Source organism: Polypterus senegalus, chromosome 12 (assembly GCF_016835505.1).
Source record: "Polypterus senegalus isolate Bchr_013 chromosome 12, ASM1683550v1, whole genome shotgun sequence".
NCBI classification, from domain to species: Eukaryota; Metazoa; Chordata; class Cladistia; order Polypteriformes; family Polypteridae; genus Polypterus; species Polypterus senegalus.
Genome location: NC_053165.1, coordinates 61,759,884 through 61,776,981, shown reverse-complemented (window position 1 = coordinate 61,776,981; position 17,098 = coordinate 61,759,884). Strand labels below are relative to the sequence as shown.

The window sequence follows — 17,098 nt, the reverse complement described above, 5'->3', positions numbered from 1 at the left end:
AAATAAATGGTAGTATACCGGAGTGGTTTTAATTTTGAAAATCAATCACAGAATGTTCAGCAGTGCGCAGGACGTTCTACCAGCACACTGGGGCTTTAAAATCATGGTGAAAAAGTGGGTATGGCTTTGAGTTGTTGGAGTTCAAAGCCCAAGACACTTGGGAACTTTTATGGTTAAAACTAGAACAGCCTGCTATTCTTTTCTTCTAAAATGATCCTTTAAAAGGTGACATGGCTTTTAGCCTTTCATGCTGACAATCAGGACAACCATGGTGAAAACTAGGACAGTTAATTTCTAGATTTAATACTGTCACTGCATTTAACCTACGGTGTTGGAAATCAGAAAGCCTTGGGCGAGCCAGAGTAAAATCTGCCATTCTTGTGCATTGAAATTGACAGGAAAATGGACTGAAACTGGGCAAAACTGTTATATTTTATTGGTGAAAACTATGATACATTCTTGTTTGGAGACCCTGAATATCTGGTTGTCATAATAATTTTATATAAAGTGTTGATTGAAAATGCTAACTCTACCAAAGAAAGACACAGTTCAAAAGTTTTTTTTTTTATCATTTTAGATTTCAAAAGAAAATGTGGACACTAAATGAACCTCAAAGGTCATGACTGCGGTGAAGGTTGTATCGACTCTGGTCCTGAGACCGGACACCTTCCAACAGATGAAGTGCTCTGCCCTGTCTGTGGTTAACGGCGGCCTCAATCAATCAATTATTGCACGGCACAGCTAACATGGCGCCCACTATCAGCAGCTGCTTTTCTCCATAATAGAGATGAATCTAATCTAAAGCAATAAATAAACAGCACTCCCCGGTGGAGTACGCCGCGAGGGCTCACAGTTTGATGAGTGTGTATTGCAGAGAACATTTGTTACAAATAAGCGAATCGACTGGAAAGGGAAAGAGCTGATGCCTTTTGTCAGAGGTGACTTAGCAAGACACAATAATTGCCTTTGATCTAATTTGCATAGAATGCAATGAATTTGATCCCAGCATTCACCACAGACCCCCAAGACACAAGACAGGGGTTGGCACAGGGTGATATATCACAAGGTGTAGCCCTTGCTTCTTATGTGAAGTCCCTGGAATTGGCATTGCACACACTTAAAAGAAGTAGTGCTGTTATTAAGTCTAGAAATATAACAAAATTGTGAAGAAATCATAATTTCCAAGTTCAACACCCTTATGTAACCCCATACTCACTTCCGCTGTAGCACCTAACCATTTTTTTCCATTGCTTTCCTCATTATTATGCATTCCAAGATATAGAATGTGGCCTTCCATGGCCTCCTCAGCAGATTTGAGGACCTGGCGTGCACGAGCATACAGTAACAGGAGGGATTGCTACCCCAGTCCTTTATGCGTGCTAGGAAACTACAGAGACAGACATTGCATAAGGTGCATCACAGAGGGAAAAACGCCACTGCACACCTGCCGAGAACCTGCATACCTAGGAACACACCTTCACACCACTCAGTACTTTTTGGGGTGTTCTTAGGTACTCACACACTTGAAGCAACCCATGAGACATGGCACCTCATATGCCATGAGAAGGACATTGTTTGGCTCCCCAGGAATCCCTTTATGCAGAGAATAGAGAATGTGTTGTTCCAGAACTGCCAAATGTACATTCACAGCCTGTTCAGAGACAATTCTATTTTATATGGATTCACCAGTTACTTTATTGTACAGGAGCACAACACTAGGCATCTAGCACATAGGACCCACTACTTGGTGTAAGTCAGGCACTGTAATATAAAATAATATAAATATATCATGAACTTAGCAGGGTTCCATCTCACTGTTAGATCATGAAGTGGTGCACCAAGTCAAATGGTCCAATATGTTTTTATTTATGTATGTATTATTTATGTACAAATATACCAATTTATCACAAAAACTGAGTGATTTGGTGGGAAGTGGGTCAAGGTGTTTGTGCTGTATGTCCCATTTTTGAGCTGCTGATCATTACAAATGATTCTGTTCTTCACCCTATTATCACATCTTAGTTCAGTAGTTGTTTTTGCTGTTTCTCAGTTCTCAGCATAATTACTGTCCATATGGAGTTTCTGCATTCTCCCTGAGCCTATCTGGCTGAGTTCTGGTTATTCTAATTTCTTCTCATCGTCACATAAAGGAGTTGGCTGAGCATGTATGTAACTGTTGGCTCTTCTGATGCATTCACTGCTGCAAGTTTGAATACCAGCTTCCTCTTTAAATTCTTAAAAAGAGACATATTGCCCAATGAGCAGGATTTATTTATTTATTTTTGCTTAGTTAGACTGTTTTGGTCTCTGCTCACATGTCAAAGTTCTCTATAGAGAGACAGACTCACGTATTTGCAACTGGCCCCAAATTTGTGTTTTGCTCAGTGCTCTGTTCATTCATTAATTGGTTTCATTTTGCTCAGTTAAACCCCATGCAGTTAAACAGTCATGTAACCTTCAAGTTCAACATTGGCGGTCAATGTCCCTTTGAAAACACTAGTCAAAAGTAAACAGTCTAAGTAAACAGGCTGGATGGCTCACATGTCCTAAACGAATCATATTGTCATATTGTACAAGTTTATTGGATTTCTCACTGCAGGGGCTCTCGTAAAACAAAGCAGGGAGGAAAATAATAACAACACATTAGTCTGGTAAAATACAACAAGCAAGTGTTTGTGTAGCGCATTTAGTCAGCCTGCTTGTATACAGCCACATGGGCCAGTCATACTTGGCAACTCTTGCAGGCACTGAAGTGAACATATTCAAATGTTTTTCATTTGTAAGAAAATAAACCATGGATAATATTTCAGAGATATTTTTAGTTGGCAAGTTTTGCACATGGTCGTCCTTACCATTTGTGGCATATTTGGATGCTGTTTCATTTGTTAGTGTTATGATTTTGGCCTTTGAACTAGAAGAAAGACATTGAGTCCTAAAAAGACTAGATTAAAGTTTAATTGGTTTATTAACAAAACATTCAAAATTGAATACTTTAATGACTTTTAATAGTACAAAACAAAATAAAGAAAATCAGACCAACAAAAAGTGGAGGCTATGATTCAAAATTAACAAAAATAAATCAAAAGTGCCAAGGATTACAATAGGCTAGAAGTGAAGAAAAATGATAATAAAGTAAATGGCCAAGTAGAATTAAAAGGAAATAATTAAAAAATAATATCAGTTAGACAAAGGGCATATATTCAAAGAAATGTTATAATAAAAAGGCTAAACCCTACACAAAGGCCAACATTAAAACAAAAAAATAATTTTAAGCAATGAGGCCAAGCACTTCAAAATGTCCACTGTTATTATTGTTACATTTCAGTGTGTGTTTTTTGTTTATAAAATTTTTAAGTGGTGGTTTGAGTGACAAAAAATATATTGTTATTTTGGGATGAGTTCAAAGGATTGCCATTAACCAGAGCTGAGATATGTATAAATCTAGAACACTTTTTACTAAAACCAAACTATTATTCAAAAATTCTTAGTCAAAGTGAAACTAAACTAAAATGTTATTTTTGTTTTGATTGCCACTTACTTGCTCTATCACTAAGCTGTCTTTGATTTTTATGAAGTCTGATGATACAAAGGTTGGATTCACCCACTGTTGAACTGTTACCTCTCATCACATTACCATTGGCCCACAAAGATAGCAATGGGCATCTTTGCAGTCAACAAAATGAAAATAAAGCACAAAATATTGGCCCCTTTTTGACAAAACCTTAACTAAATCAGTGGTGTGATGACATTATAAGAATAATAACAAAAATTTATAAAAACAAAAATAGCAACAAAAATCAAAAGTAGGTGCATTCAATACAAATTGTTAAACTTTAGTTGTGTCACTTGTCTCTGTAAACAATTATAAATGCCAATGGAGGGATTTCTTCTGGACACTGTGGTACCATATAGCCTCCTCAGTGATGTCATCTCTCCATCTTGCCCATTTCTTCTCACCTTGCCAGCTTTCTTTGTTTTTTCACTAATTGGAAAATTCAAATCTGCTCAGTCTTTCACATAAGCAGTCCAAAGTGGAAATATAAAGGTAAACCTAGGGCATTCTTTAAAAGTGACCAATGTACAAATATCGCTTTGCTAAGGGGATTCTGGGCTGGCATCTGTTTCAAACTATTTTTGCTCTCAGTCCATTGCCACAGAGCTCCACAGCCTCCTCAGCACCAGTGTTCCCTGTTTCACCTGATGGTTTAGTTCAAGTTATCGTGTAACATTGAGGGAGAGATAATGTTTCCCATAGTGCATGCCAATTGCACCTTGAGGTACCACCCTTGGAAACTTCTATCCAAAGCTCATCTGCAGTCCTGGTGACTGGAACAGAAGCAAAGCCATGTTTCTTTCTATTGTGCTGCTGCTTTGTTATTGTATGAAAGGCTTGACATACTTGAGTAATCCTCCAGAACACCAGGATGATGGTTGCCATCATGACTGGAATTAACAAATGCATTTATTATGAGAGTACTGTGCACTTCTCCTCAAAATGTATTGTTTTGACAGGCACACCGACTTGCCAGACACCCGCCACTACGCGTCACTGATGTTTCCAGGCACATACAGTGTGAGCAGCCAAAGCACCGGGAAAAGCCTCCATACTCAAAATGAAGCCTGCACGATGCAAGTTCTGTGTCTGCATCACTGCAAGGAGCACAATGTCCATTTAGTAGGGTATCAGTGGTGACTGTTGTTTTAGTAGAGGTCAAAGGTTACTACTAAAGATGGCACAATTTATCATCATGCAACTTGACACACTGTGTACATAAGAAGATCTATCGGTCACTGTCAGTGACATGCTTTACTAAGGGATTGAATCAGGCACACTGCTTCTACTGAGAAGTATACTCTGATCAACATCCCCTTCTCAACTTCACATCCTCCTTGAGACAGCTCGAGGTCAGCCTTCTCAGCCAGTGGAGCCAAACTTTTTTTGGTACAGTGGCTGATCTGGGTTTCTAACTGAAAGGGAGCCTCTAATGTGGCAGCAGGCTCTCTCTTGCTAAGCTTTGCAGCACTCTCACAGTCTGGCTGTTTAGTAGTGCGTCAGTGGTTGCCGCATGTGGCCCAGTGTCTACTTAATTAAGCTTTTGTGGTCATTTGGAGAGATCATTATAAATGTCTAGTTGTCTTACTCTAGTATGGCTTCGGTAGTCACTATTTGTTGAACGCTGCTTAGTAGAGGACCATTGTCACTGCAGGCTAGCACAATTTAACAAAGGTTTAGTGGTTAGTGCAGATGACACACCATCTGTTTATTAGAGGTCAGTGGTCACTATGGGTGGCACATTTTTGATGGCAATAGTGAGCAATATAGTTGGCACAATGGATAGCAGGTGATACGGCCTAACAGGAGTTTAGTGGTTACTGTAGGTGGTATATTGCCTGCTTAGATGGGGTAAAGGGTAGCTAGAATTGGTACACTTCAGTTGGAGTTTAATCATCACTTCAGTAACCACACTCTCTGTTCAGTAAGAGTCAGTGATCACTTCTGTTGTGTTGAAATTCTATGTGGCTTTCAACAAATTATGGATTGTTACTCTGTCCAAGTAGTTGGGCTCCTACCTTGACATTCTGTAGGCCTTGCCACATTTTTTAGTGTCTTTGGCCTTTGCCACTTTTGGTCAGACTTATCCCAATTACAAGTGTGACTTTGAGACACTGACTAAGTGTCTGAGCACAGTGGAATTTTGACCCAAACCTGGGGATTGCTGAAAAGGTGGATGCTCTGGAGGTGGGAGCAGCATGGCTGTGGTTGCTAACTAGGCTGATCTTGAATCCCATCCTCAGAGCAGATGCTTGTCATATTGCAGCATTAGTGTCTAATCAGGCACGAACGGGCTCGCCTTTACAAATAGCAATCAATAGTTTCCATGGTGACAAGGTTTAAAAGAAAACAGTCATGTCTGTAGTTAGAAATCAGTAATGAAATGATAATTCAACATTCAGAGGGCTGCTGTGTGATTTGGACTCCAAGGGTGAGAGTGACAGGTGTTGGCATAATGAAAACGGACAGGACAGGGTCAAAAGGGGTATGTAGGCAATTCTTTATTAATGATTCATTCTAACTGGGAAATCCTCCAACCAAAAAAAAAAAACTGAAAAATGATGTATCAGTTAGTTCAATGTGCTCTCTGTAAACTAAAACCTTTGCGGTGTGGGCCTCAAAATTATGATCACAGGTAGCTGCAGATTACCTGCCTAAAACAATGCCATAACTCATTCACTAAGTAAAACCTTTTTTTTCCTTTGCAGAGAGGGTGGCATTGTGTCACACTGGTGTGTTGCCCCACAGCTTCTGAGACCTGGATTCAAACTCCATCTTAGTCACTGTCTGAGTGGAGTTTGTGCATTCTCCAAGTTGGAGACCCTGTTTAGGACATTATCCATTTACCATGAATGAAAAGATGCCTTGAATAGACAGAAACCTGCTATTCCAAATTCTTGCTGTTGTCTTCCGTGATATTCCCACAGTACTCCATCAGCATCCCTTGGCTGCTTCTTGGTCATTTGTTACTCTGACAAATAGATATGAGAATGCCATTTAACTCATATGGGGCTGATAAGTCACAGACTGCTGGATAGCTGTTGTGTAGCCAGCCCAGAACGAAAGACAACAGAAGAACCTGATCACAGCTCCATCTTTTTTCTTAGCTATCTCCAGAGAATCCAGCAAGGTGAGTAAATGTCATAGAGGAATAAAAAATGCTAAGTTAATATAACTTCAAATTGCTAATGTTGTTTCTACATTTAAGTTTGCATTCTGGACGTCTGACTTATTCTGTCACTAGGATTGGCCACATCCCTCTCCCTCAGGCATTGAAAAACTTTGCTATACTGTGATGCCTTTTAACTGGATTACTACAACCCAATCATCAATGGTCACTTTTCAAGAAATGTTAATATTTGGCTGCACTTGGAATCCCACTACAAGTCTAACACTGTGATCCCTTGACTGGCTCCACTACACTAGCATCCAGTCTGTTTCAGAACCAAGGAATTAATATCTGCTTTGTGCCATGAATCTGTATTATAGGCTTACTGAAGTTGTTTGTAGCATTTTTGGAGTTATAATTATTGTCTGTTTTGTTATTCATTAATTTTATCATCATAATTGGGGGGTCATGATGTCAAAATGACACCATTTTGATACAACTTTAACTATATTCTATGCCATTTTTTTTGATTCATGTGGCTGCAAGCATATGAGCAAGAGTGTTTTGTGGTCATCATCCCAATGTTTTAAGCAAACAGAGTTTAAGAGGGTACATACATGATTTAAGTGTTTAAAATTATGAAAGGAATTAGTACAATGAATCCCAGTTGTTACCTTACAGTAAATTCTGCAACAAGAACATGTTGACACAGATGGAAACCTGTTAAGAGTAGATTTCACACAAATGTTAGAAAGTTTTTTTTCTTCATGCAAAAACCCTAGACACATGGAATAAATTACCAAATAATGTGGAGGAAAGTAAGACTTTATGCTCCTTCACATCTCAGCTTGAGGTTATTTTAGACAATCTAGTTGAATAAAATGGATGTGCTAATTGGGCTAAGTGGCCTGTTTTTGTCACAACATTTTTAATGTTTCTAATGTTCTAATGTTGGACCATTTATAACTTAAACCAGACTCTATATTAATATACTTAAGTGATAAGAAACCCAAGATAGTTTTAGTACTTTTCTGGATTAGAAATCTTTTTTGTCTTGACTACTATATGTTGTTATCTAGCATCACTATTTAGGTCTTTCGGTATTGTTTGTTATTACTGATAAACAAATCTCTGACTGTGCATTTGTCTGTTGCTTTTAAATAAATGCCTTTTCTTTGTAACCCATTTAATTTTCTAGTTGAACTCCTTGCATGCAGTTCACACTTTATGCCTCTTTGCAATCAAATCACACCTTACCCCACTTCTGGACTTCATGATAGTCATCTCTGTAATGCACTTAAGAGCATATAGTGTGGACTCTTTTTGCATCTTCTGGTGAAGCATATTAGAGTTTACACCACAGGTGGAATGCTCCTGCATTTTAGTCTGTAAAGTAGTGACCAAATAAATATATGTGGTGGTTTTCCCTATGAGGGAATTGTATAAAATCGAAATATGGAAGCTTTTCTCCCTGTCAGTGAATGAGTGTATGACTGTTGCATAACTATGGAACTCTATACTACACCTGTAAGATGTTTTAGGGTGGCTTTCAATGTGAAATGCACTACTTACATCTCAAAGTGGTGGGCTCATTTGTCACCTATGACACTGTGAGCTTGAGTAAGTTACTTCACAATCCATAGATGACAGTAGAGAAATGCAGAAAGATGAGATGTTCATTATGAACGTAAAATCATCTTGAGTGCAGCTCAAACTAGTCCACCAATGTAAGATTTCTAATTTAAAAACTGCTAATGAACCACTGTGTGACCCTGAGTGAGTCACTTCACTTACAACTGCTTAAATTATACCATGATGAAAGTTAATTACACTGTGCCTTTAAAGCAGTTTTTTTTATGATGTTCACTAAGAGAGATGCTATATGAAATCACAAAGTAGCCATATCAGTCCCCACTACAAACCTGCCATACGACCCAGAGGTTCATCTCCAACTGCAAGTGCTCAAATTGTGTAAATATATAAATATAAATATATATACAGTGCCCTCCACAATTATTGGCACCCCTGGTTAATATGTGTTCTTAGGCTTCTAATAAATTCTTTTTTTTCCCAAAAAATATAAGATCACAACATAAAAAAAGAGAAAAATCCAACCTTAAACTGAAGTACATTTATTCATTGGGAAAAAAATCCCACATTAAGAAATACATTTTTTACATGAAATCATGTATGCCACAATTATTGGCACTCCTGCCGTTAATATTTCGCACAATCCCCTTTTGCCAGCACTTAATCTTCTCCTATAACATTTCACAAGGTTGGAGAATACAGAGACAGGGATTTTTGACCATTCCTCTTTGCACAATCTTTCTAGATCGTACAGAGTCCTGGGTCCTCTTTTGTGTACTGTCCTCTTGAGCTCACCCCACAGGTTTTCAATGGGGTTGAGGTCTAGGGACTGAGACGGCCATGGGAGGAGCTTGATTTTGTGTGTGTTGAGCCATTTCTGTGTATATTTTGCCATATGTTTAGGGTCATTATTCTGCTGGAAGACCCAATGATGACCCATCTTCAGCTTCAGTTTTCTAACAGTGAGCTTTGGAAAATTTTTTACTTCTCTTACCATCCTCCTCACTGTGTATGGTGGCAAGATAAACTTGGGTCCTTGTCCAGCATTGTTTGTCACTGTTCCTGTTGTTTTACTCTTCTTTATTATTCCTCTAACTGTAGATACAGGCAGGTATTGGTGAGTACCTATTTTATTATAGCCATTACCTGACTTCCAAAGGTTGACACAGATCTGCCTTACTTGAACGGCATGTTCTCTTGTCTTTCCCATGTTGAAGAGTGGCTATAGGACTCTGTGTCACGTCATATGTATACCCCAGGGACACAGGAAGTCATTAATTACTAATTAAAAGTTCCAATTTACTCTGATCAATTGTGGCACACATGATTTCATGTAAAAAACATATTTCTTAATGTGGGATTTTTTTTCCCAATGAATAAATGTACTTCAGTTAAAGGTTGGATTTTTCTCTTTTTTGTGTTGTGAGCCTGTATTTCTTGGGGGAAAAGCCTAAGAACACATCTTAAACAGGGGTGCCAATAATTGTGCAGGACGCTGTGTATAAATATATATATGACACTGAAGTACCTGTAGTGCAGCTGCCTATGACAGACTCTATATAAAATCACAAAATGGCTTGTTTAGTCTCCACCATAAACTTACTGTGTGACCCTTAATGGTTGTGTGAGCCAAAGTGATTTACTCCCTGCAAATGCTTAAAATATAAAAAAATGACTCAAGGCACCTTGATGTGGTTTTCCCTGCAAGGGGTGCTATATAAAATCACAAGGTGGCTTGTTTAATCCCCACCACAGACTCACTGTGTGACCCTGAATGAGTCACTTCACCTTCAAGAGCTTAAAAACTGTATAAACTGAAAAATTACCCATCTTCTGGTGAAGCATATTAGAGTTTGCACCACAGGTGGAATCCTGTATCTGCAGTGATATTTAAGGTATTTTTTTCCTATAAGAGGCACTATATCAAATCAGACACTGGCAGGATTAATTCCCAGCACTGACTCAATATATGACTCTTAACAAGTCCCTGTACCTGGCAGTGCTCACACTGTATGACTAAAGACACAATTGGACTGTATCTATAAAGTATGGTGTTCACTAAGAAATGCACTGTATAAAATCCCATGGTGGCTGATTCCATTTATTCTACTGATTTACTACGTAACTGTGACTGAGCTTATGCACCAGTCTGTAGTCACATTTTTTTATGGAAGTGACTGAACTTGATTTCCAAGTTGCTTTAGACAAATGATCTGGCTAAAATACATAAATAGAGCATTTAGGAATCTACTATACAGGGTGGTCCAGATCTAATTATGCAGATCCACATCGTCTGGATGACTTTGATTTATGCAGGGACGATTCTTCATGTCGTCAGTTCACACACTTCTCGATGGTCTGGGATTTTTTGGGTGATTTTCTATGTAATAAACTCAATAAGTTATAGCGTAATGAAAATTGCATAATTAGATCTGGATCACCCTATAGAGGGCAGGTGTTTACACCACAAAAGAAAAGGCACAAGTGGAATGTGAGCAACTACAGATGAAATTAAATTTCTCTGTTCAACTCAAGAAGAATAAAAAGAGAGGGAGAGAGAGAGAAAGAGAGGGGGGCATAAGGGGGAGGAAAAGAATGAGAAGTCAAGCCAACGAATGAGATTTCAGGCTGATATGAGTGCTGGGGGAAGGGAGACCCCCTGGGTCTTGGCTGCCCAATTCTACCTATTGATTTTCTGTCGGCTCCTTCAATATCTCTAATGTCTGGCCTGCAATAGATTATGACAAACATGCCCGCCAGAGATGGGAGAGCTCTTAATTGAACTTGATAGAGTACAGCTGAAGATCGCAGGCTCTGGAAATACTGTGACACAGCGGCTTTTTAAAATGCATCCCCGTTTTTCTGATGGCACTGCTCTCACAGAGGACTCCTTATTTTGTTGTTTGCTAGATATTACTTTTAAGCCTTTGAATAACTGACCTTAATACTTTGACTGACTCCTGGAAAAGAATCAGAAGCAAAAAAGCATGCAAAAAGTTCACATATGGAGCAAGCCACAAAGTATATAGGTTTGCTGTGGGCCTAAGTACTCAGGTGATTGCTGCTTTGGCAACTAAAGAAGCAGGTCATGTGAAGTGGCACTGCTGTCCAATCAAAAGTTTTCTATGGGTAGAATGGATCCTGGCAGTATCTTGGCTTTGGGTGTCAGCACTAGATCAGCTGCAACCTGTAACTCTAAAGTTACATAAACTGGGTAAGAAAATAATTTGTGGATGAATGGATGGTCTATGACTTGGCATTAGGATGAAATGCAAATGTTAAAGGTGGTTCATTTTTCTGCTTTACCAGTATTACCCATATTATCAACCACTTCACCTGGCAAGTGTTACCATAACACCTGCAACATGTCCAACAGTTTAAGCCCCAAAGTACTGGCTGCAGCACCCAGTGGTACTGGACTTACTAGTGGAAAATCATCACTTGAAAGGGAGCCATGGAAACAATTAACTTCTCTGGGCTGGTTGAGCAAAGCTCTCTAGTTAACTGAATTCATAATATAGAGACCTCACTAGGGGAGGCCTGGAATACCATCACACCAGGACAGCTTAAGAAGTACTTTTATGCTTATAATTGCGTATATTCCATGCAATATCAATGTGTGAGAGCTTATGTTGTAAGGAAGTGGGGACATTTCACGAATGTTATGTTTATGCTGCCATTTATTTTTACACTTTTTAAAAATGTGAATGAATTGTATATTCGGGTACCACCACCCAGTATTGCTTTAGTAAATAAGTGGATTATAAATGTGTGCTTGACAGATACTTTCAAATTGTAATTGGGAAAGCAGTTAATGTGGATGTAAACTGCAAATATCAGGATTGCTATTCTATTCCCCACCTTGGCTCCTATTGTGGCCCATAGAGTCACAGGAGCCCTGTAGAAATATGATTATACAATTCTCTTCATGGACATCTAGCTTGGTAGTGTGAAAATAAATGTGAATGGGATGAGAGTCGACCAGTGTTGCTCATTCCTGAGAAGAAGATGACTGTTGTTCTCAGCCAGTCAAGCTGCAATATGTTCCAGTAAAGGTGTACTATAGCTGTCTTCTCAGATGACCTATCTTTCCTCTGTTTGCTAATGGAAACGTCCAATTGAAAAAGCCAATCACTTGATTAATTTTTATTACATATAACATCTTTCACAGCCAATGCTGTCTATTATTAAAGTAAGAGTATTGTTTCTTTTTCCTTTTTAACTGCCCCAGAAATGGCATTGCATCTTCACTTTGGTCCCATTTGGTTGCTAATTGTTCATTATTTAAAAAAATATGATTAATTCTAAATTCAGTTGGTAGCAGTGCTTGAAGTGAAACCAAATTACTGGCAGCGCTGGCAGTTTTATGGCAATGAAGTCACAATTGATCAAAGAGTTGTGGGGTTGCCCCCAGGAAGCTTCGATTGTCTGGATGTGTCAATAACTGATTGAATAGTGTGGTGATGAAGTCCCCTGTACAGATTTACCAAAAGGTGCCAGTGCTCACCAGAATGGTAAGAAAAAGTGTTGGTACATTGAAATTTGATTGAAGATGTGAGGTGGAATGTTTGTGGGTGGTCCTCTGAAGCTTTGAACTCTTGGACATTTGATTGAAGAACATAGGCATAGTGATCCGTGAAGATTCACAAAAAGGTGACATTACTCACCAATAGGCTAAGGTGCTGATACTCAATGATGAAATTGGAAGAGGTGATGTGAGTACCAAACCACTTGAAGCACTGGTTGGTAGATGCTAGAGTTCAGAACTTGTGAGTGACCAACACCCAGGGCAGGGGGCAGGATTAGTGGGTTGCCTTCAAATACAAACTGTGCCAGCCGTGCTTCAGGTTTCATTCATGTTTATTTCGTCTGTGGCAATCTCCTATCTATAACTGCCACCATTTTTTGAACACACCTTCTTCTTTTTCCATTCACCCTTTCACCAAAATGTCTGCTCACTGATCCCCAGCCCAGAAAGCCAAATTGCTTGTGTTCTAAGAGATAATAAAAAGTAGTGAAGAGTGAGTTGTTTATTTGTCCAGTGATTCATTGTCTGTACCTGCTTTATCTATTACAGGGTTATATGGAAGTGGAGTGAGAGTTAGGCACCAACCCTGGAGAGGTGGCCAGGCAATCGAGGGGCACTCAGGCACTTACAGACATAAAATGCATTTTTGTTGGATGTGGAATGAAACTAACATGCCCAGAAAGCAAGGTAAAAAGTGACAACATCCATATTGAACACAGACAGCTGTCATACTGGGAACTGAATCCACCGTCCTAGAGCTGGGAGGCAGTGATGCCCAAATGAATACGTAAGGGACCTTTATTATTGACTGAGGTTTCTTTGTCATAAATTATAGATCCTTCTATTAAAAGGAAAGATGTTAATGCTATCTTTTGCTCTAAATGCAGGGGCGGGGGGGTTGCAGTTGAAAGTAGGGATGACAGCTGGAGGCGGGCATGCAGGTGGATTTCTGCTGCAAAGTTTAAGCCTGAGGCACCTTGCCAGACAGGCCTTGCACTTCATATCCCCACAGGATTAAAAGGCAAAGCAGACGTACAAAACAGATGGAGAACACAACCTCTGCTGAGAGCTCCTGGGGCTGCTTTAGAGCTCCTACAATTTTTCCCTAGCCTCCATGACTGTCAGCTGACACCATGAAAGCTGGAGGGAGGAGTTATTACCTAGTTGTCCCAAGCAGCACAATGTGTAACCTCACCACCTCCACCAGGTTGACTTTTTCTTGCTGGAAGACTTCAGTGTTTGGAAATCTTCCTCTTTCAGCTCTGCCTTACTTTGACACTGTGGCACAAGGTTCTATTATGGTGGTACAAATTCTATACTAACTTCTTCATGCAGAAACTGAATCATCTTGAGGAACATATACTTAAATTAAATGAAAAAATCTTTTGAACGCTGCCAGAGTGACAATGTCTCAGAGGCTTGTCACAAAGTCCTCACTTCTTTTGCCACTTTATATCTGATGCTCTTGGATTTGAAATCAAAAGCTCTGTGAACAATACTAAAGTTGACTGGTTAAATATTGGCTGGATGAGAAGGTGACTGAAGGTGACTGACACTGACTCTCTGCATTTCACATTTGGAGAAGATATTGATCTCAACATGTAGCTATGTGGTGTCAAATTATAACCAAGGCATGTTGCTTATTAAATATAGGCATGCCAGGGCAGTACTTGACCCACAATCAGAGGTTCCCAGCAGTAACTAAGTTATGGGTGCCGAACTCAAAAGCCTGAAAACTTTAAACATACTCTTTAATGTAGAATAATCTCCTGTCACCCTTATTACCATTAAAACATGTCAGAAATAACCATGTTTACAAATCAAGACTAAAGAAAATATTTTATTTTTGAACGTTTAATGAAATGGTGAATGCATTACACACAGGAGCATTCATTTTTCATGTACTCTATGTTTTGTTTCATCTAAATTATGATGAAAATTGATATGGTGGTTACCAATATTGCATCACATTTGTTTGACTTACAGCAGGGGTGCCCACACTTTTTCAGCTTGTGAGCTACTTTTAAAGTGACCAGGTCAAAATGATCTACCTACATTAAAAATGCTACATATATATATATATTAGAGGTGGGTAGTAACAAGTTACATTTACTCCGTTACATTTACTTGAGTAACATTTTTAAAAAATTGTACTTCTGAGAGTAGTTTTACTACACCATACTTTTTACTTTTACTTACAATACTGTACATTTGTGAATAAGAAACGCTACTCTTACTCCGCTAAATTGGGCAAAACTCAAATCGTTACTTTTTTCAATTTGATAAAGTCTGACAGACAATTTTCAATCTGCTCTGTAGTGTATGCTGTCAAGTTGCGCACACGCCTTTCATTGCATCTCCGCTCTGACGCGAGGTTTTGGCGCTGCAGCTTTGACGACAGATGTTGCATTTTTTCTTTGAAAGCATTAACTGAGCTAATCATATTGACCATGGTTTTCTCTTTTCCTTGCAACTGTAAATTAAGCTCATTCAACATGTTGGCCAGATCAGGAAAAAAAAGCCAAGTCTTGTGGCCATTGATCGTTATTAAATTGCTTGTATTCTGCATGTTTAATAACAATGAGAAACTCCTTTTTCTCCGGCCAGGGGTCTTGAAATCTCAGCAGGAATTTCTCCCTAGCCATCTGCCTCAACGAAGGCCTCTTTTATCATCTCTCCATCTTGGAAGGACTTCTTATGCTCAATGATTGAGTGACTCACCCGGAACGATGCTTCTGTGTGTCTGCCTTTGCTTTTGAATTCAGCCGAGTGAAAAATGACGGCTGTCTGATTAACTGCGATTTTAGTTCCCTCTCCTTTCTCTTTCTCAGATCGCTTTTTGAAAGGAAGTCAGTTTCGTAGTTTTTATGAACAGTTCAAAAGTGCCTTTCCACATTTTCCTTCTTTGGAAAAGTTTTAGCGGTAACATCTACACACTGAGTACACTTTATACATAAAATATATGTTGTTGTACCTTGCATGACTGAATAACCTTTATGGCACAATAACAATTTAATACATTTATGGTCACTACAGCATTTCAATTTAATAATCTCCATCTGGGAAAAGGCTGACTCGCATAAATAAGTAGAACCTAATAATGCAGTCAAGGAGCTTTTGAATTCAGCCGAGTCATGAGTGAAAAATGACGGCTGTCCGATTAACTGCGATTTTAGTTCTCTCTCCTTTTTCTTTCTCTGATCGCTTTTCGGAAGAAAGTCAGTTTCGTTGTTTTTATGAACAGTTCAAAAGTGCCTTTCCACATTTTCCTTCTTTGGAATAGCAATAATAGATTGACAGATCAGACTTCGATTGTGACATTGTGAGAGAAAAAAATCGTCTTCCAATTCCATATCCAGCTCATACCCTTCCCAAACAATTTTTTTTTAAAATCCCTTCTTTAGTTGATCTAAATTGGAAGGCTAACTAGATCACAGCCAGAGTTTTGCAGTAGCTCACGCGTTTGATCATGCATCCAGGATGACCAGTGTGTTAGAAGACAAGAGATCTCAGACTGCACGCCCTGTCTGTCAATCAAGTGGCAAATGCCATAGGGAGGATACATGATAGACTAACGTTTAAAAAAAAATTTTTTTGAATGCAGAGCAATTTACCTGCACTACCTTTGCGATCTACCACAATTGACGTATTGGGCACCCCTGACTTACAGCATACTTCCTGTCTTTATGGAATTTGCACATTATATTCCTTGCCCATATGGATTTTCCTCCCACGTCCAAAAGATGTAATTGATATTGCATTGATAGGTGGTCTAGATGAACAAGTGTGCCCTGCAATGCACCAGCATCCCACACAAGACTGCATCCTACTTTTATAAGGTTCATAGGGCTAGTATTGTCACCTGTACAGAGTACTGGACTGAGTTGATTTTGTCTGGAAAAACACCCTGTGGATATGGTCAAATAAACAACTTACGGGAGCAATTCACATACCAGTATGGATAGAGGATAGGAGATGTGGGGTTTTCGAAAAGTGGTGGATAGCTTTGGTGCCAATGAAAAGAGTTTTACTAATCCCGAAGACAGTTAATAATGCTGATATTTCATAAGGGAATACTATTGCAATGGAATTCGTAAAGACAGACAATCTGAGCACAAGACAATGCTGACTGCAATGTCCATGCCTGAGGTTTTACTTGCAACTCAGGAGCTATTCAAGAATAGCCCATCACAACATCCAGAATCACTCATCATCACTGGCATTACAAGGGAGGTGGTATAAAGAGTAAATGTTGTGTACACAGTAGGCCTGCATGTTTGATACCAACAGTGAAGGGATCACCTCTTCATGTGGTGGT

The 17,098-nt window shown here is 39.1% G+C and overlaps 1 protein-coding gene across 4 annotated transcripts in view; it reads left to right on the top strand.

Moving 5' to 3' along the window:
• The window catches only part of mvk (mevalonate kinase), a 99,709-nt gene extending 84,929 nt beyond the window's left edge, over nt 1–14,780 (top strand). For 2 of the 4 annotated variants that reach the window (XR_005635858.1, XR_005635857.1), the window contains one exon: nt 578–6,104. The gene's annotated coding sequence lies outside the window, so the exon portion shown is untranslated. Of the gene's footprint in view, nt 1–577; nt 6,105–6,261; nt 7,914–13,329 lie in introns of those variants that run through there. The other 2 variants (XR_005635860.1, XR_005635859.1) reach the window with 2 other exon arrangements.
• The last annotated feature ends 2,318 nt before the right edge of the window (nt 14,781–17,098 follow it).